At 34.3% G+C, this 21426-nt stretch overlaps 1 protein-coding gene across 1 annotated transcript in view; it reads right to left on the minus strand.

The window, feature by feature from the left end:
* Positions 1-21426, minus strand: part of LOC135133450 (transforming growth factor-beta-induced protein ig-h3) — a 95923-nt gene that overhangs the window by 44783 nt on the left and 29714 nt on the right. The window lies entirely within an intron of this gene.

Raw genomic sequence — 21426 nt, forward strand, 5'->3', positions numbered from 1 at the left:
ATTAATTGGATGAATCAACATTTTGAAAACTAAACTACTTACGCATACATGACGTACGAATAAACACTACCGTTCAAAGAATTTTGCAATGAAACATCACGACCTTGTTGGAAACATCGATAAAAAAAATCTCTGATCCAGTGTCGAGGTAAACTCCCTTGATTCTCATGTATAGTTGTCAAGTAATTAAAAACATGTTGCTTGATTTTAGTAGCGAAGAATTTAAAAAAATAATCTCATGTTATTAGGCAGAACTTTCCAACCAGTCATACTGTAAGAAAAAACTAACCCATGACCCAAAAATGGTTGCTGAACGTTCCTTTTATATAATTATAAAACGTTATTACACAATTTTTATTTTTTTGCAAAAATTTGGAAGGCTAGGATAAAGCTCAAGGCGGATCCATAAACCACAAGTATAGGTGCTTATTATTTTATAAAATTTAAATGACATTTAAACGTTTACATAAGAATTTAACTTTGTTTGTTGTTCTGAGAATTATTCAAATAACCCTTACTAATCACCTTAAATTTGCAAATAAAAAAATCGTTACACGTTTCAGTTGATCAGTCAAAGGTGGTGAAAATAAGTAAAATTAATAAATAAAACAAAAACATAACATTGGAAATGACAGGGTGGGTGGGCGGGGCTAGTATCTGTCAAGAAGACTGATTTTGGCAAATCAGATAACCCCTAAGAAAAGTGAGGGCGGGTGGGCGGGGCTAGTACCTGTTAAGATAAAACTGATTTTGGCAAATGATATATCCTCTAAGAAAAGAGAAGGTGGGTGGGCGGAACTAGTACCCTCGAGGGAAAGAGAGGGCTATATTTCGAGAATGATTTGTTTGTCCATCAAATTTCCTCGTTCCATCCATTTTGCAATCCAGACATAAGTTTTTGTCTTGCTACCTTTGGGTCATAACTTCTGTTGCTCTTTCTTTGAGCTGCTCTCCACTTTTTCCGATTACTATCATCGCCAAGTCATCCTTGAAGGCTACCATCCGAGTGCCTTTTGCGGTTTTTGGTAATAGAAGTTGATCATACAGAAGGTCTATAGCATGGTACCAAGAAGTGATCTTTGTGGCACCTCACATCTGGTTTTGTACAGAGTCGTTAGAATGTATGGCAACTGTTAAATAAGTATATTGGGAACCAATTATACAAATCACCTGCAATTAGGTAGGGGGTACAAGAAGTTGTGCTCTAATTATTAGTCAAAAAAAATTGTTTTTGCTTCATTTGTTTTCGAGATGCAAGGCCAACTTGATTTTTTTTAAATGACACTATCATATAATTGTTGCATTTAAAAGCTTAATTTTTTTTTAATTTTCGCTTTTTTCTAGAGCAGTTTCGAAATTCAGCAAATAGATTTCTTTATTTATTTTGATCCTCTGAAGTTTTTTACGTTTTCAGTTATTTGGAAATACCTATCATTTTCCCAAAATGGCCTAAGTGCATTGTGCCAATTTTTGAGATAATTTGAAAATTTGATTTTCAAATTGGATAATTCGAAAAGCACTTGTCCCATCGACTTGGGATTATTTTTTCTGATATATTCGCTATTTCAGCCCAAGCATGATTTTTTTAATCATTTTTAGTGGCTCAGTTTTTCCGGAAAGGTACTACATACCTTGTTAACAAAAATTGCAAGATTACACCGGAATTTTCGATGATAGCCCTCGATTTTAGTCCTTGACCATCAACATGTCATGTTTTTGGAATCGGTTCGTCGAAATCTATTTCTCAAATTTTTTTTTGGATTTTTGAGCAATTTCCCGAAAAGCTCAATTTTTCACTATTTTGAAATTTTTGACTTTTTCTCGAGCAGTTTCGAAATTCAGCAAATGAGATTTCTTTATTCATTTTGATCCTCTGAAGTTTTTTACGTCTTCAGTTATTTGGAAATACCTACCATTTTCCCAAAATCGCCTAAATGAATTGTGTCAATTTTTGAGATATTTTAAAAATTTGACTTTCAAACTGAATAATTCGAAAAGCACTTGTCGTATCGACTTGGGATTATTTTTTCTGATATATTCCCTATTTCTGCCTAAGCATGATTTTTTAAATAATTTTTAGTCACTCAGTTTTTCCGGAAAGGTACTAAACACCTTGTTAACAAAAATTCCAGGATTACACTGGAATTTTCGATGATAGCCCTCGATTTTAGTCCGGGACCATCAACATGTCATGTTTTTGGAATCAGCTCGTCGAAATCTATTTCTCAAAACTTTTTTTGGATTTTTGAGCAATTTCCCGGAAAGCTCAATTTTTTACTATTTTGAAATTTTTGATTTTTTCTCGAGCAGTTTCGAAATTCAGTAAATGAGATTTCTTAATTCATTTTGATCCTCTGAAGTTTTTTACGTCTTCAGTTATTTGGAAATACCTACCATTTTCCCAAAATGGCCTAAATGAATTGTGTCAATTTTTGAGATATTTTAAAAATTAGATTTTCAAATTGAATAATTCGAAAAGCACTTGTCGTATCGACTTGGGATTATTTTTTCTGACATATTCGCTATTTCTGCCTAAGCATGATTTTTTTAATAACTTTTTAGTCACTCAGTTTTTCCGGAAAGGTACTAAATATCTTGTTAACACAAATTCCAGAATTACACCGGAATTTTCGATGATAGCGCTCGATTTTAGTCCGTGGCCATCAACATGTCATGTTTTTGGAATCGGCTTGTCGAAATCTATTTCTCAATTATTTTTTTGGATTTTTGAGCAATTTCCCGAAAAGCTCAATTTTTCACTAAATTGAAATTTTTAATTTTTTCTCGAGCAATTTCGAAATTCAGCAAATGAGATTTCTTTATTCATTTTGATCCTTTGAAGTTTTTTACGTCTTCAGTTATTTGGAAATACCTACCATTTATCCAAAATGCCCTAAATGAATTGTGTCAATTTTTGAGATATTTAAAAAATTTGACTTTCAAACTGAATAATTCGAAAAGCACTTATCGTATCGACTTGGGATTATTTTTTCTGATATATTCGCTATTTCTGCCTAAGCATGATTTTTTAAATAATTTTTAGTCGCTCAGTTTTTCCGAAAAGGTACTAAATACCTTGTTAACAAAAATTATAGTATAGCACCGGAATTTTCGATGATAGCCCTCGATTTTAGTCCGGGACCATCAACATGTCATGTTTTTGGAATCGGATCGTCGAAATCTATTTCTCAAAATTTTTTTGTGGATTTTTGAGCAATTTCCAGAAAAGCTCAATTTTTCACTATTTTGAAATTTTTGATGTTTTCTCGAGCAGTTTCGAAATTGAACAAGTTATATTTGAAACTGATAGATCGATATTTGAAAATTGTAACATTTTAAATTAGTTTATAAACACTGTGTATAATAAGGTTTAAAAATTTCAAGAAAATTGAAAAACACGGCAACGTCGCAGTGAAATTTCAAAAATAATTTTAGTTATAAGGCCTGAGAAAACGCCAATTAGAGCATCCAAAAATATAGAGTGTGTTCCATTTGTTAATAGAAAGAGAATACTCTGTATAGCTGATAGTATGATGGTAAAATTTTTATCTGTAACGTTTTTTCTATTGCTAACAATAATTAATGACATATCAAGAAGCGCGCGATTAATGATTCACCCTGTATATATATATAAAAATAAAAATTATAATGAGCCACCCTAAACCAACCGGAAAATCAAAAAAGACCAACTGAAACGCCACCAATCATATTCTGTTACGAAATGAGTGGATCGTTATTCGAGCATTACTTGCCGAAGTGACACTAATTAATCGAAAAATTCATATTTTATTCTAGAAAACTCAACGATAATAATTGAACTTTCTGCGGAATACGGTGAAATGAGGCTTAAATACCGTGCGACCGAAAAAACCCTAAATGAAAATTAGCTGTGATTTTAAAACTTTGGTTTCACTTCCACTCTTTACATATATCTAATATCCTGCTGCCAACGTGTTTTCAGACTAAGATTAATTGACTTAAATACGATTTGCATATGTTTGTACGTCAAGGGAACAATTTTAACTTCAAAGAACTTGTATTTACACTCACAGAACACCGTTAACGAAATTTTTAAAATCACAGCCAGCTCAAATTTACTTTTTAGATCGCACGTTTTCTAGTTAACACAAACGTTTATTAAAGTCCGTGGCAAACCTTGAATTTTGGATTAGTTTCAGTACTGAGCGTTTGGAAAAAAAGTTGAATCATATAAATCCAATCCCAAGAAATAGAATTATAAATGCTAAGTAGTTTTCTTTTTCCAGCCAGTCATTATCATTAAGCAGCCATAAAGATATAATACGTCGATAAACATTCACGGATCAAAGTTAATCGTCCTTGACACATCCCACCCCAAGGGATCCGATCGAAATTTTTCCTCCGTTTGATTGATCTTCAGCAAATTTCCGGGCCCGCTATCTCCGGCATGTCAGTACTTAACTGTATTCCCAAATCAACCACGCGTGAATAAGTAATCCCATTTACACCGTAAACGCGATAATAAAATTAATTACACCAACATGTGGAGAAGCAATCGAAAACCGTACAGGGCTTAATATAAATAGGCGTCATTCTCGAAAATAAATTCTGGCGCGCTCGTGGAAGCCGAAATGCAATTCGATGTAATTAAAACATTCCAGAGCTTCGTTTCCACTCGGAACAAAAGATGGCTAACGCGCTGATCCTAACTAACACCGTTATGTCAGAGATTTCCCAGCCCGAAACCATAAATACACTGCCGGAGTTAATTTCTGCTCCAGAGGTGGTGGCGTCAAAAATCCAGGTCCGTGCAAGTGGAAATCTGTGTATGTTTGCTACACAAGCGGGTTGTTTGTGGGGGAGGGTTGGAAGCCAAAACTTTGATTGCATTCAACATTGTTTAACAACTGTAACGGGTTAGTGAAGTTGGGGAATTTTTGCGAGTGTCCCGTCGGTCCTACATCAATACTTTTACAGCACGCAGGCACACCAACATAAAACCTTCCAAACGCTGTTTGTTATCATTACCCTGAGTAATAATAATAGTAATAAGTCATTATTGGTCTTTGTGATATAGTACAATAAAAGTATCAGAAAACCAAAATTATTTAAAAATGTGTGTTTAACGTATTCCTGCAACGTAACGGCGAAAAAATCCTTTAAAGAGAACAAAATATGCGCAGACATTTTCAAACTGTTTTCAAAAACAAAACACAAGGATCCCAAAGATTCCTTAAGATTCTTTAAAAAGACCAGAGGTCACCAATATTCTTTCACTTTCTTAAAAAATGCACTGGAAGCCTCTAAGACATTCTTTCAAATTCTTTCAAAACGAAACACTATAAGTCACATTCTTAAAGAAAGATTCTAGAGGCTTCTACAAGGCTTTCAAATTGTTTCAAAGACAAAACACAAGAATCTTGGCTTCACATTCTTTAAAAAGACCCCAGGGTCTCCCGAGATATTTTCACTTTTTTAGAAAGAAGCATTAGAGGAAAGAGGCACTAGAGGCCTCCAAGATATTTTTTCAAATTCTTTGAAAAAAGACACTAGAGCCCTCTAAGAAATTTTTTTCAAATTCTTTGAAAACTAAATACCAACAGCTTCGAAAATCTTTTCAAAAAAAAAAATCAAGTCTCCCCAAGATTCTTTGATCTCTTATAAAAAGAATTTCTTTCAAACTCTTCCTAAGATACTTCCACTTTTTTACAAAAGACGATATGGGTATCCAAGATTCTCTCATCTTCTTTGAAAAAAGACACTAGGACCCGCCAAAATTCTTTCGTGTTCTTAAAAACAGACAGTTGGAACCTTTAAGAAATTCTTTAAAACTTTTTCAAAATAAAACACCAGGGGCTCGCAAGGACGTTTCAAATTCTTTAAAAAAAGTGTCAGAGGCCGTCAAGATTTTCATTTTCTTAAAAAAAGCACCAGTTTCCACGATTCTTTGACTTTCTTAAACAAAGACACTAGGGGCCTCTAAAAAATTATTTCAATCTCTTTCAAAACAAACAAGCCCCGAAGATTTTTTCAAATTCTTTCAAAGAGGAAACATTTGGTCTGCACAAGACTTTTTCATCTTTTAATAAAGACCATTGGGTTTCCCAGGATACTTCTAAACCTTCTTAAAAAAGGTTCTATGGGTACCCAAGATTCTTTATTATTCGTTAAAAAACAGACACCAGGGTTCCTCAAGATTTTTAAAAAGACTTTTGGGTTCCAGAATACAAAACAACAGGAGACCCAAAAATGTTTTCAAATTCTCTCAAAGAAACAACATCAGATCTCACCGAAATTCTTTCACCTTCTTTAAAAAAAAAAGCAGGGTCCCCCAAGACCCTTTATATAAAAATAAGAGATACTTAGAGCCTCTAAGAAATGCTTTCAAACTTTTTCAAAATTAAACACCAAGGATCCCCAAGATCTTCTCAAATTCCTCCAAAAAAGCACTGGAGGCCCCCAAGATTCTTTTATCTTTAAAAAAAAAACTCTTGGGTACCCCGAGAAACGTTCACTTTCTTTAAAAAGACACTAGAAATATCCAAGATTTTTATATTTAAAAAAAAAATACACTAGGGTTCCCACGATTCTTTGACTTTCTTAAAAAAAGACACTAGGGACCTCTAAAAAATTATTTCAATCTCTTTCAAAACAAACAAGCCCCGAAGATTTTTTCAAATCCTTCCAAAAAGAAAACATTTGGTCAGCCCAAGATTCTTTCGTCTTTAAAAAGACTCTTGGGTTCCCTAAGATAGTTTCAATTTCTTAAAAAAGGTACTATGGGTACCCAACATTTTTTCATATTCGTTAAAAAACAGATACCAGGGTTCCTCAAGATTTTTAAAAAGACTTTTGGGTTCCAGAATACAAAACAACAGGAGACCCCAAAATGTTTTCAAATTCTTTCAAACAGACATCAGATCTCACCGAGATTCTTTCACCTTCTTTAAAAAAAAGCAGGGTCCCCCAAGATCCTTTGTATAAAAATAAGGCATACTTAGAGACTCTAAGAAATCCTTTCAAACTTTTTCAAAATTAAACATTAAGGGTCCCCAAGATCTTCTCAAACTCCTCCAAAAAAGCACTGGAGGCCCCCAATATTCTTTCATCTTAAAAAAAAACTCTTGGGTACCCCGAGAAACGTTCACTTTCTTTAAAAAGACACTAGAAATATCCAAGATTTTTATATTTTCTTAAAAAAAAAATACACTAGGGTTCCCACGATTCTTTGACTTTCTTAAAAAAAGACACTAGGGACCTCTAAAAAATTATTTCAATCTCTTTCAAAACAAACGAGCCCCGAAGATTTTTTCAAATTCTTCCAAAAAGAAAACATTTGGTCAGCCCAAGATTCTTTCGTCTTTAAAAAGACTCTTGGGTTCCCTAAGATAGTTTCACTTTCTTAAAAAAGGTACTATGGGTACCCAACATTCTTTCATATTCGTTAAAAAACAGATACCTGGGTTCCTCAAGATTTTTAAAAAGACTTTTGGGTTCCAGAATACAAAACAACAGGAGACCCCAAAATGTTTTCAAATTCTTTCAAAGAGAAAACATCAGATCTCACCGAGATTCTTTCACCTTCTTTAAAAAAAAGCAGGGTCCCCCAAGATCCTTTGTATAAAAATAAGGCATACTTAGAGACTCTAAGAAATCCTTTCAAACTTTTTCAAAATTAAACATTAAGGGTCCCCAAGATCTTCTCAAACTCCTCCAAAAAAGCACTGGAGGCCCCCAATATTCTTTCATCTTAAAAAAAAACTCTTGGGTACCCCGAGAAACGTTCACTTTCTTTAAAAAGACACTAGAAATATCCAAGATTTTTATATTTTCTTAAAAAAAAAATACACTAGGGTTCCCACGATTCTTTGACTTTCTTAAAAAAAGACACTAGGGACCTCTAAAAAATTATTTCAATCTCTTTCAAAACAAACGAGCCCCGAAGATTTTTTCAAATTCTTCCAAAAAGAAAACATTTGGTCAGCCCAAGATTCTTTCGTCTTTAAAAAGACTCTTGGGTTCCCTAAGATAGTTTCACTTTCTTAAAAAAGGTACTATGGGTACCCAACATTCTTTCATATTCGTTAAAAAACAGATACCTGGGTTCCTCAAGATTTTTAAAAAGACTTTTGGGTTCCAGAATACAAAACAACAGGAGACCCCAAAATGTTTTCAAATTCTTTCAAACAGACATCAGATCTCACCGAGATTCTTTCACCTTCTTTAAAAAAAAGCAGGGTCCCCCAAGATCCTTTGTATAAAAATAAGGCATACTTAGAGACTCTAAGAAATCCTTACAAACTTTTTCAAAATTAAACATTAAGGGTCCCCAAGATCTTCTCAAATTCCTCCAAAAAAGCACTGGAGGCCCCCAAGATTCTTTCATCTTTAAAAAAAACTCTTGGGTACCCCGATAAACGTTCACTTTCTTTAAAAAGACACTAGAAATATCCAAGATTTTTATATTTTCTTAAAAAAAAATACACTAGGGTTCCCACGATTCTTTGACTTTCTTAAAAAAAGACACTAGGGACCTCTAAAAAATTATTTCAATCTCTTTCAAAACAAACAAGCCCCGAAGATTTTTTCAAATTCTTCCAAAAAGAAAACATTTGGTCAGCCCAAGATTCTTTCGTCTTTAAAAAGACTCTTGGGTTCCCTAAGATAGTTTCACTTTCTTAAAAAAGGTACTATGGGTACCCAACATTCTTTCATATTCGTTAAAAAACAGATACCAGGGTTCCTCAAGATTTTTAAAAAGACTTTTGGGTTCCAGAATACAAAACAACAGGAGACCCCAAAATATTTTCAAATTCTCTCAAAGAAACAACATCAGATCTCACCGAGATTCTTTCACCTTCTTTAAAAAAAAGCAGGGTCCCCCAAGATCCTTTATATAAAAATAAGGGATACTTAGAGCCTCTAAGAAATGCTTTCAAATTTTTTCAAAATTAAACACCAAGGGTCCCGAAGATCTCAAATTCCTTCAAAAAGCACTAGAGGTCCCCAAGATTCTTTCATCTTTGAAAAAGCTCTTGGGTACCCCGAGAAACGTTCACTTTCTTTAAAAAAGCACTACGAATATCCAAGATTCTTATATTTTCTTAAAAAAAACACACCAGGGTCCCCACGATTCTTTGATTTTCTTAAAAAAAGACACTTGGGGCTTCTAAAAGTTGAAAACAAAACACCATGAGTTGCAAAGATCTTTTCAAATTCTTCCAAAAAGAAAACATTTGGTTAGCTCAAGGTTCTTTCATCTTTAAAAAGACTTTTGTGTTCCCGAATACAAAACAACAGGATACCCCAAAATGTTTTCAAATTCTTTCAAAGAGAAAACATCAGATCTCCCCGAGATCCTTTCGTCTTTAAAAAGACTCTTGGGTTCCCTAAGATAGTTTCACCTTGATGAAAAAGAAAGTCAACAGGGTCGTCCAAGATCCTTTATCTAAAAATAAGGAATACTTAGAGCTTCTAAGAAATTCTTTTGAACTTTCTCAAAATTAAACACTAAAGCCCCCCAAGGTTTTTACAAATTACTCCAAAAAAGCACTAGGGGCCCCAAGATTCTTTCATCTTTAAAAAGGCTCATGGTTTCCCCGAGAAACGTCCACTTTCTTTAGAGATTATTTTATTGTCTTCCAAAAAAAAAAAACACCAGGAACACCACGACTCTAACTTTCTTACAAAAAAAAAATACACTAGCGGCCTCTAAAAATTGTTTCAATCTCTTTGAAAACGAAACACCATAAGCTCCGAAGATCTTTTCAAATTCTTTCAAAAAGAAAACATTTGGTCTGCCCAAGATTCTTTCATCTTTAAAAAGATTCTTAGATTCCCGAAAACACTTTCACCTTCTTTAAAAATATTAAAAACACTCTTGGGGTGCTCAAGATTCTTTCATCTTCTTTAAAAAGAAAGACAGCAGAGTCCCCCAAGATTATATATTTAAAAAAGGGACACTTAGAGCGTCTAAGAAATTCTTTCAAACTTTCTCAATACAAAACACCAGGAGCCCCCATTTTTTTTTTTTTTTTAATTTTTTCAAAGACGAAACACAAGATTCTCGCAAAAATTTTCATCTTCTTAAAACACAAAGACGCTAGACTTCCCAAGATTTTTTCAAATTATTTCAAGGACAAAACACAAGGTTTCCACAAGATTCTTTCATCTTCTTAAAAAAAATAGCAGCAGCCCCAAGACTCTTTCGCGTTCAAGACAGTAAGATCGTTTCAATCTCTTTCAAAAAGAAAACTTTTTAATTTAAATTCTTTCTTGCTTGAAATTCAAAAAATTTTGATAGAAATTCATTTGTTTGAAATTCGTTGATTTTAAGCTTGTAATTCCAGCATATTGATCAAAATTACTTTCACAAGTTTGATTTTCCTTAGTTAACAGCATAGAATTGACAGATTTCAGCGTTTGCAAGCTTTGGATAAGAGTGAGCGTATCTCAACCCAGTAGAAAACCCGCGTAATGAACGAAAATTTAACTACACCCAGTATAACTGCTTTTCACATATTTACTTAGATAAGTAATCGCGGTGCTTAAGAGACGAGGAAAGCCGTCCGTTCCCAGATTTGTTCCAGCGTGCTTTCGCCGACGATCACGCTAATGAGGTTTGTTATTTGCCGGGTATCTGATAGCAACTTTGTAGGCTGCTCTCAGACGAGGGCTAATTCAAATGTTGGTGGCAACGCTTCTGCCGGGAAAGTTCGTGATGTTTTCCTTTAAATAAGGTACTAATAAAACTAAGGGAGCACGTTGACAGCTCGGCGTTAGCGAAACGGACAAGCTGCTACATGCTGAATCCTAATGTTTCTGGCAAATAAGAGAAAACTGTAAAGTCGAGTTATAACCGGTGTAAAATTGATTGCTTCTTTGAGTTAGCGGGATGAGACAGACGGTTTGTTTGCTTTTTAGTGCATCGCATGCAATAAAAGTTGGGTTAAGTCCAGACGTGTAATTGGTTGGAATTATAGTGTTTTAGCAGCGAGCGCTTTTTAAATCCTGTTGAAAATGGGCGTAATTAAGTTTAGCGCGGGAAATGTATGAGATCGGGGCAAATTATCAGCTGGTTTACTGTTGCAGTAAAATTGTTTAGTTTGAATCGTCGTTTTACGGCGAAGCGGTTGTGAATTATAAACAGGGACAGATGTTTCTGGTGGTTTGCGAACTCGTTTGTATTGTTGTTTGTCTCTCCTAAAGCAGATTATTATTATTGACGACGGATGATTTTTCGACAGACGAACCGAAAGAATAATTGGTCCAGGAATATGATTACGTGGAGCGCATCTGGAGATATCTGACTTTATGAGGGATGCCGACGATATTGTTTCTCAATTTCCTCGTTTAAAAGATAAGGGACGAAAACGAATTATCAAGGTCGATACATCTTTGGGAATGGCTTGTTTCATTGCTTAGGGCCGCCGTTTCGTATAGCTTTAGAAATGTTAACAACGCTATGTGGATCACAGAATTAAACCTACGTTTGATCGACCTCAAAGCTCGGGCTATTATTTCCACTTGTTGGCAGATCTGAACTTGTCAAATATTTTAACTGCCACGCAAGCAGTGGCGTTTCATCGAATTTGCCACAGGGATCATATATTTCTCAAATTAACACTCTTTAAAAGTAAAAGTGACGAAATTACAACGTATCATAAAAAATAGCATAATCTGCAAAGATCTTGGGGGCTCCTAGTGTTTTGTTTTAGAAAAATTTGATACAATATCTTAGGGGCATCTAGTGTATTTTTTTAAGAAAGTCAGGAAATAATTTGAGGCTCTTGTGTTTTGTCTTTGAAACAATTTGAAAGAATATCTTGGCGGCCTCTAGTGCCTCTTTCTGAAAAAGTGAAAGTATGTCAGGATACCCTGGGGTATTTTTTTTTAAGAATCTTGGAGACCCCTTAGTGTCTTTTTAAGAATGAGAAGAAATCTTGTGGTTCCCTGTATTTTCTCTTTGAAACACTCTGAAAACGTCTTGGGGCTTTCTGAAGGATGTGAAAGATTGTTGGGGACAATTAGTGTCATTTTCTTTAAGAATAAGAATATTAGGGGCCTTGATGTAATTTTTTAAAAGAATTTGGAAATATTTTAGGGGCTTCTAGTGTTTTGTTTTGAAAGAATTTGAAAAATATCTTGGAGGCCTCTAGTGACTCATTTAAAAAAAGTGAAAGTATCTCAGGAGACCCTGTTTTTTTTTTAAGAATCTTGGAAACCTTTTAGTGTCTTTTTAAGAACGTGAAGGATTCTCGGGGATCCTTGTATTTTTCCTTTGAAACAATTTGAAAAAGTCTTGGGGCTTTCTGGTGGTTTGTTTTTGGAAAGATTGAAAGAGTTTGAAAGAGAGATGCAGAAACCTCTAGTGTCTTTTTTTAAGAATATGAAAGAATCTTCGAGGCGCTAGAAAGGATGAAAGAATTTGAATATATTTGAGGGACGTCTAGTGTTTTGTTTTGAAAGAATATCTTAAAGGCTTCTAGTGCTTTTTTTTAAGAAAGAGGAAGTCTCTTGAGAGTCCATGGTGTCTTTTTTTTAAGAAGATAAAATAATCTTGGCATCTCCAGTGCCACGTGTCTTCTTAAAGAATGTTAAAGAATCCTGGGGCTCCTTGCGTTTTGTCCTTGAAACAATATGAAAACGCCTTGGGGCTGCTAGTGTTTTGTTTTGAAAAAATTTGAAAGAATATCTTGAAGGTCTCTAGTGTCTCATTCTAAAAAAGTGAAAGGATCTCGGGAGATCCTAACCTCTTTTTTTAAGGAAGAAGAAAGAATCTTGAAAACCCCTTGGTGTGTTTCTAAGAATGTGAAGGAATCTTAGGGATCCTTGTATTTTCCCGTTGAAACAATTTGAAAAATCTTGTGCCTTTTTAGTGGTTTGTTTTTGAAAGAGTTTGAAAGAGTTGCAGAAGCCTCTCGTGTCTTTATTTTTAATAATATGAAAAAATTTTTAGGGGGTCTAGTGTCATTTTTTGAAAGAATGAAAGATTTTGAAAATATTTTAGGGATTTTTAGTGTTTTGTTTTGAAAGAATAACTTACAGGTTTCCAGTGCCTTTTTTTAAGAAAGAGGAAGTGTCTTGAGGTCCCATGGTGTCTTTTTTTGAAGAAGATAAAATAATCTTGAGGACCTCCAGTGCCACCTGTCTTTTTAAAGAATGTTAAAGAATCCTGAGGCTCCTTGTGTTTTGTCCTTGAAACAATATGAAAACGCCTTGGGACTGCTAGTGTTTTGTTTTGAATAAATTTGAAAGAATATCTTGAAGGCCTCTAGTGCCTCATTCTAAAAAAGTGAAACGATCTCAGGAGATCCTAGTCTCTTTTTTTAAGGAAGAAGAAAGAATCTTGAAAACCCCTTGGTGTGTTTTTAAGAATGTGATGGAATCTTAGGGATCCTTGTATTTTCTCTTTGAAACAATTTGAAAACGTCTTGGGCCTTTTTAGTGGTTTGTTTTTGAAAGAGTTTGAAAGAGCAGCAGAAGCCTCTCGTGTCTTTATTTTTAATAATATGAAAAAATTTTTAGGGGGTCTAGTGTCATTTTTTGAAAGAATGAAAGATTTTGAAAATATTTTAGGGATTTTTAGTGTTTTGTTTTGAAAGAATAACTTACAGGTTTCCAGTGCCTTTTTTTAAGAAAGAGGAAGTGTCTTGAGGTCCCATGGTGTCTTTTTTTGAAGAAGATAAAATAATCTTGAGGACCTCCAGTGCCACCTGTCTTTTTAAAGAATGTTAAAGAATCCTGAGGCTCCTTGTGTTTTGTCCTTGAAACAATATGAAAACGCCTTGGGACTGCTAGTGTTTTGTTTTGAATAAATTTGAAAGAATATCTTGAAGGCCTCTAGTGCCTCATTCTAAAAAAGTGAAACGATCTCAGGAGATCCTAGTCTCTTTTTTTAAGGAAGAAGAAAGAATCTTGAAAACCCCTTGGTGTGTTTTTAAGAATGTGATGGAATCTTAGGGATCCTTGTATTTTCTCTTTGAAACAATTTGAAAACGTCTTGGGCCTTTTTAGTGGTTTGTTTTTGAAAGAGTTTGAAAGAGCAGCAGAAGCCTCTCGTGTCTTTATTTTTAATAATATGAAAAAATTGTCGCGGTGTCTAATGTCATTTTTTGAAAGAATGAAAGATTTTGAAAATAGTTTAGAGGCTTTTAATGTTTTGTTTTGAAAGAATATCTTACAGGTTTCTAGTGCCTTTTTTTAAGAAAGACGAAGTATCTTGAGAGATTTTGGTGTTTGTTTTTGGAAGAAGATAAACAAATCTTGGGTATCTCCAGTGCCCCGTGTCTTTTTAAAGAATGTTAAAGAATCCTGAAGTTCCTTGTGTTTTGTCCTTGAAACAATATGAAAACGCCTTAGGGCTGCTAGTGTTTTGTTTTGAAGAAATTTGAAAGAATATCTTGAAGGTCTCTAGTGCCTCATACTAAAAAAGTGAAAGGATCTCGGGAGATCCTAGCCTCTTTTGTTAAGGAGGAAGAAAGAATTTTGAAAACCCCTTGGTGTGTTTTTAAGAATGTGAAGGAATCTTAGGGAACCTTGTATTTTCCCTTTGAAACAATTTGAAAACGTCTTGTGCCTTTTTAGTGGTTTGTTTTTGAAAGAGTTTGAAAGAGCTCCAGAAGCCTCTCTTGTCTTTATTTTTAATAATATGAAAAAATTGTTGGGGGGTCTAGTGTCATTTTTGGAAAGAATGAAAGATTTTGAAAATATTTTATGTACTTTTAGTGTTTTGTTTTGAAAGAATATCTTACAGGTTTCTAGTGCCTTTTTTTAAGAAAGACGAAGTATCCTGAGAGATTTTGGTGTTTTTTTTTCCAAGAAGATAAACAAATTTTGGGTATCTCCAGTGCCCCGTGTCTTTTTAAAGAATGTTAAAGAATCCTGAATTTTGTTGTGTTTTGTCCTTGAAACAATATGAAAACGCCTTAGGGCTGCTAGTGTTTTGTTTTGAAGAAATTTGAAAGAATATTTTGAAGGTCTCTAGTGCCTCATACTAAAAAAGTGAAAGGATCTCAGGAGATCCTAGCCTCTTTTGTTAAGGAAGAAGAAAGAATTTTGAAAACCCCTTGGTGTATTTTTAAGAATGTGAAGGAATCTTAGGGAACCTTGTATTTTCCCTTTGAAACAATTTGAAAATGTCTTGTGCCTTTTTAGTGGTTTGTTTTTGAAAGAGTTTGAAGAATATGAAAGAATCTTGAGGGCCTTAGTGTCATTTTTTGAAAAAATGAAAGAATTTGAAAATATTTTAGACCTTCTAGTATTTTGTTTTGAAAAAACATCTTACAGGCTTCTAGTGCCTTTTTTGAAGAAAGAGAAAATATCTTGAAAGACCCTGGTGGCTTTTTTTTTGAAGAAGATAAAAAGATCTTGGGAACTCCCCCCCCCCCCCCCATTGCCCGGTGTCTTTTTAAAGAATGTTAAAGAATCCTGGGGCATCTTGTGTTTTGTTTTTTGATCCTTCTGGGGCCTCTTTCTAAAAAAGTGAAAGCATCTCGAGAGACCCTGGCTTTTTTTTTAAAGAAAATGAAAGAATCTTGGAGGCTTCCTAGTGTCTTATTTAGAAAGTGAAAACATCTTACGGTTCTTCGTGTTTTGTCTTTGAAACAATTTGAAAAGGTCTTGGGGCTTTCTGGTGGTTTAGTTTTGAAAAAGGTTGAAAGAGTTGTAGAAGCCTTTAGTGTTTTTTTTAAAGAAACTGAAAGAATTTCTCAGAACCTTCTAGTGCCTTTTTTTCAGAAAGTGGAAGTGTCTTGAGAGACCCTGGTGTCTCTTTTTTGAAGAAAGTAAAAGAATCCTGACACTTCTTGTGTTTTGTTGTTACAGAATTTGGAAGACCATCTTGGCGGCCTCTAGTGTCTCTTTTTAAAAAATGAAAGCATCTCAGGAGACCCTAGGGTCTCGAAGATGAAAGAATCTTGGGGATTACCTAGTGTCTTTCTTAAGAATGTGAAAGAATCTTGGGAATCTTTGCATTTTCTCTTTGAAACAATAAAAAAAAAATACACTTGGGGCCACCAAGGCTGTTTCAAACTCAAAACAAAATATCAGAGGTCGCCAAATTTTTTTTACAATCTTTCAAAAACCAAACACCAGGGGCCCCAAGATTCTTTCACATTCTTGATAAAACACTAGAAACCCATAAGAATTCTTTCAACCAAAAAAACGGGGTTTTCCAAGATTTTCTACACAATTTTTCCATTTTCAGAATTAAAAAAATCCAGTTTTGTAAATAAAAAGTTGGAATTTAAGTTTTATGAAGACAACGGCTAAAATAAAATACAAATAGATGTAGCTTGGGGTCGGGAAGTTAAAATGTGCTTTGACTGATTAGTGATTACTAATAACAAGTAGCGAACAACTAAAATATATAGTTAAATGGTTTTGTTTTTCCGGGCGCCAATTATTTCTAGCGTTCTTTATACCTATACACCACCCTTGTTGTTTTTTTATGTCTTTATAAGACGGCTTAAAGGCAAACAATTCGAAATTCCTCATTAGAGAAAACAAACAACAACGTAATCAAAAATAATTTGTCTACAAAATCGTGTACTCATTTCCCATTAGGCTCGCAGGGGACGACGCCCCCTGGACACGCCACTGCACCGAATGAGCATTTAGGCCGTCATTACCGGTCAATATCTACTTAACGTTATCATTAAAAATGTCCGTACGGTAATTACGGCTACAAAAGCAGGTCAAAATGACAAGTCGACAATTCGACTTTCCCGCAACGTGGTGCCCGCTGAAGGACGCACAAATGCACAAGAGTCATCTTTATTTACGTTTCGAGTTCACACCATGCCATCATATACGAATCTAATTAGAAAAACTGGTGTTACGGGAAGTTCCGAGGAATCTTTTGCGCAATTAACAAGTGAGTCATCGATGATGCCTCTGATTATGTTATGGGAAGTGTTACGGAATTAGTCATGTAGCAAAAACCTGTCTTGAATTCTTGATTGATAACGATCTACGGAGATTGCCTCCGTGACCATAAAAGTGTATGGCTTTGATTTTGCCAAAAATGTGGTTGCCGGGATGAAGTCATCCGAAATTTTCGTCGGTTTTCGTCAGCACTGGGTTTAAAAGTGACGGTTTTGGCCCCATTCTTCGCGTGCATTGACCACGCGAAAAAAAACAATGTTTATGTGAATAGTAGCTCCGAAAACGAGTATGGAATTCCTGTGAAGTTGTTTCGCTCTGTACACACATTCTTCCTTACGTGCGTAGTCAGTTTCACCCTCTTTCCACCCTCACCACCCCCGCGGGATCGCACATCTTAATTTCTTTTCTGTCCCTCGAGTACCGTCCTCCTTGTTCCGATTTCTTGATCGCAATCATAAATTTCATCTTATGTAAACAGTAAAAAATTTAGCGCCCTCTACGGGATTGTTTTCTGATTACGGCGCAAGAGATAATTCATCATTAATTATTAATCGCAGAGGAGGGTTAGTGCGGAATAATTAAACCCCCTTGGTGGAATCCGCTCCGGGATTGCACCAACTTCTTTATTAGGCAAGAACCATCATAAACAAACGCCGAGCCCGATTTACGAATTAAAACCGGAGGAATAAAATATTCATATTTTTCCTTGTGAAGGGAAGATCTTTTTTCGGTCGGATCGATATGTATGAAATATTCAGCTCCAGCCCTCACAAACCATTATGTTTAGTCTTGCCGTTGGAAAATTAAGTTTGACGATTTTTGTCGAAGGGCTTCTCAATTTTGTTCACGGACAAGGGAGGAATATTGCTATAATGTTGCAATTTTGACGAAGGGTTAAGGACGTTTTGGCTTGTGTATGTCGTAGGATACGAAAGTGAAGGTTTTCGGTTGTGTTTAACCTTCAATGACCTCTGATTTTGTACTACATTTATAGGTGAGCTATGGAAAACTTGTCAAAAGTGTCGCGATCAAAATTTGCGGCTATTTAAAAATAATGAAAAATCTGTAGTACTGGTTGTATACCCCACAGGGCCCATTTGTTTAATATAAAAGAAAAGTTATTAGAACCAGACATGTACAAGATGGGCTGTAGCTCTTGGGTTGTTAGTGTTTTTTAAAAATGTGGAAGAAATTTGGTGATATTTTGTGCTTTGCTTTTACAAGAATTCGAAAAGATCTTCGAGACTTCTGATTTTTATTTTGAAAATATTTGAAATAGTCATGCCTTTTTTTAATGTGAAATAATCTCGCGGGTTTCTTATGTCTCTCTTTTTTTGAAAGAATTTGGAAAGATTTTGAGGGCATTCTGTTTTTCTAAGAGTTTGAAAGACTGTTCGGGCCTTTAACGTTTTATTTTTCAAAGAATTGAAACACATTTTTGGAGACCCGAGTGCCATTTTTAATATGGAAGAATTTAAGAGGAAGCTAGTGTTTGTTTTTTAAAGAATTTGAAAATATCTTGCAGTTTTATTTTTTTATTGTCAAACAATTTAGATTGGAAGAACCTTGGAAATATCTTGTGATTTGCTTTTAAAACAATTGGAAGAGATCCTAGGGACTCCGATGTTTTATTTTTGAAAACATTTGAAATAGTCATGGGGGTCCTAAGTATCTTTTTTTTTATGTGAAAGAATCTCTCGGGCCCTTTGTGTATTTTTTTTAAGATTCTGAAAATATTTTGTGGGCTCTCTGCTTTTTTTTTTAAAAGTTTGAAAGAATCTTGAGGATTTATAGTCCCTTTTGTTAATGTCAAAGACCCTTCGGGGTCTTTAATCCACGACGCCCGAATGTCTTTTTTTAATGTGGAAAAATTTAAAGGAATGCTAGGGTTTTTGAAACAATCTTGGGGGCCCTTAGTGTCTTTTTACTTCCCGAGCGTAAGCTCTCTACTTTTACGTTTCCTCGATATTTCATTACCCCTACAGGACGAAGAAATAGGTCTCCCGTTTCCGTCTGTCTGACAGTTAATCTCCGAAAGTACTGGGCTGATTGTTGTCAAATTTTGTATTTATATTAAGAACATCATGTAGATGGTAAAACGCTAACCAAAATGTCTCTAATCATCCCCACCACTAATGCGATGACGTCACTTCAAAATTGTACATAGTAAATGGGTTTTAAATTGTATAAAATAACGTAGTTCTACACATGTAGTTTACGACTCCGAATTGAGTTTTTACCCGAAACATCAAGATTTTTGAAAAAAAAATCAAAATTATAAAACAACATTTTGCCATATAATTTCGAATCTGTTAACCCGAAGGCTTTGAAATGTTGCAGATGTTTTAAGACTATAAAGAGCATAATAAATGTTTAGTCAAAATATATTTGCTTATCCCCTTTGCCGAATAAATCCTATCTAAAATGTCCAAAATATGATGAGTCTCTTCTTGTGACTTATCATTGCATTAAAAATTTGTTGGATTAGCATATACAGGGTGACTCAAAAAAATTAATGAATGCGTAAATTTACTTTGATTTACTGAGGACCTACAAAACCGAATGCTTTGAAATCTTGAAGGTGTTTTCAAGTTATCATAAGCATGGTAAATTTTTGATCAAAATGCATTTGCTCACTCCCCCCCTAAAAAAATTATAACGTCACCTCAAAATTTTGCTGAATAAATCCTGTCTAAAATGCACAAAATATGATGAGACAATACTTGCGATTTATCATTTCATTCAAATTTTTTGGATGTGCATATACAGGATGGCTCAAAAAAATTAATGAATGCGTGAATTAATTTTACTGTGTTAATCAGGAACTATAAAACCGAATGCCTTGAAATCTTGGAGATGTTTTAAATTTATTTTAATGATCAAAATGTATTTGCTCATCTCCCTTAAAAAATTGATGACGCCATCCCAAAATTTTGTCAATAAATCCTACCTAAATTGTACAAGATATGATGAGTCTCGCATATACAGGGTGACCCAAAAGAATTAATGAATGCGTAAATGTATTTTATTGATTTAATGAGAAAATACAGAACCGAATGTTTTGAAATCGTGCAGATATTTTAAGGTTTTTAAAAAGCATAATAAATTGTTAATCAAAATATATTTGCTTATCCCCTCCAAAAAACTGCTGACGTCAGCTCAAAAGTTTGCCGAATAAATCTTATCTAAAATGTACAAAATATGAGTCTGTACTTGAAATCATTCCATTCCTAGTTTTTGGATTTTCATATACACAGTGAGTCAAACAAAATATTGAATGCACCGAATGCTTTAAAATCTACTGCGAAAAAAAAACAATAGTTGTCACGTTTCCGACAGCGAGAGAAGTACTGTCTAAACTCTTTAGACCAATTTTTTTAATTATGTGAAAGAAACTTAGGAATATATTGTGATTTGTTTTTGAAATCATTTGAAAAGGTCTTGGAGAGTCCTGAAGTTTTATTTTTAAAAAATTTAAAACAATCTTGGGGGTCTCTAGTACCTTTTGTTTAAGAATGTGAAATAATTTGTTTTGTTTTTGAAAGAGTTTGAAGGAATGTTTTTTTTAAGGAAGTTGATAAAAGTCTTGGGCGCTCCAATTGTTTTTTTTTAACAAGTTGAAAGAATCCTGAGGGTTTTGTTTTTGAAAGAATTATAAGGACCCCATGTGCCTTTTTTTTAAAGTTTTCATAAAAAATCATTGGTATCTGGGATGTGTATTTTCCTTTTTTAATAAGGATTCTGAATCTCTAAAAATGTATAGGAGTTTCATTTAAACGCCCTGTATATTTGGAGATAATTGTAAGCTGTAGCTCTGAAAGAACTCTATTAGAATACCACAAACTTTTTTTGAGTAGTTCACCCTGTATGCAAAAGTATACTTAAGTTACAATGGTGCTTTGTCTTTAACTCTAAATTTCTTTTATTTTTAATAATTTCGCGCTTCATGACTCATTCTTAATTGATGACGTCATCCATTTTGTGGAAGGATTAAATCGATATATTTTAAAGTTCGTTTTTCAATTACATATCAGACTTCATTCTATAATTTTTCTGACTGTAACACATAGGCGTAAAGTTAAAAATATAGGTACGCTGTAAACATTGACGTAATTGAACTTGTTACGATACAAATTACGCTTGAGATTTACGAACATCTAAATTTCATAGTAATCAGTTCCATAGTTTGGGACATCGCCAACACACATGTAGAGGGAAATCTGAGATGAACGAAATGTATTTCAGATCCATCCTGTATATAGTGTTTGTGCAATAATCTCCCACAACGGTAATTATTCACTTCCGTAAAGTTGTCGCTAATGTGTTTCAAAAGTGTCACTTTCTAGCTTATTATTCTACTCCTACGGTCTACAAAATCTCATTAAGTAAAATGTTCATGGTTTTGGCAACAAAAAATAATGGGTTCTTACGTAGGATATGAAATAATATATAGCTGTAGAATATTTAGCGTCCGTCATCATCCGGACGCATTTCGCCAACGATATTGGCCTCTAGAATAGCCATTTGCGCGGAAGTTTCCAATCTCGTTGGCGAAACGCG

The sequence above is a fragment of the Zophobas morio genome, unplaced genomic scaffold (assembly GCF_036711695.1).
Source record: "Zophobas morio isolate AGI-343-1 ecotype UQ-CSIRO unplaced genomic scaffold, CSIRO_AGI_Zmor_V1 ptg000022l, whole genome shotgun sequence".
In the NCBI taxonomy this organism is placed as follows: Eukaryota; Metazoa; Arthropoda; class Insecta; order Coleoptera; family Tenebrionidae; genus Zophobas; species Zophobas morio.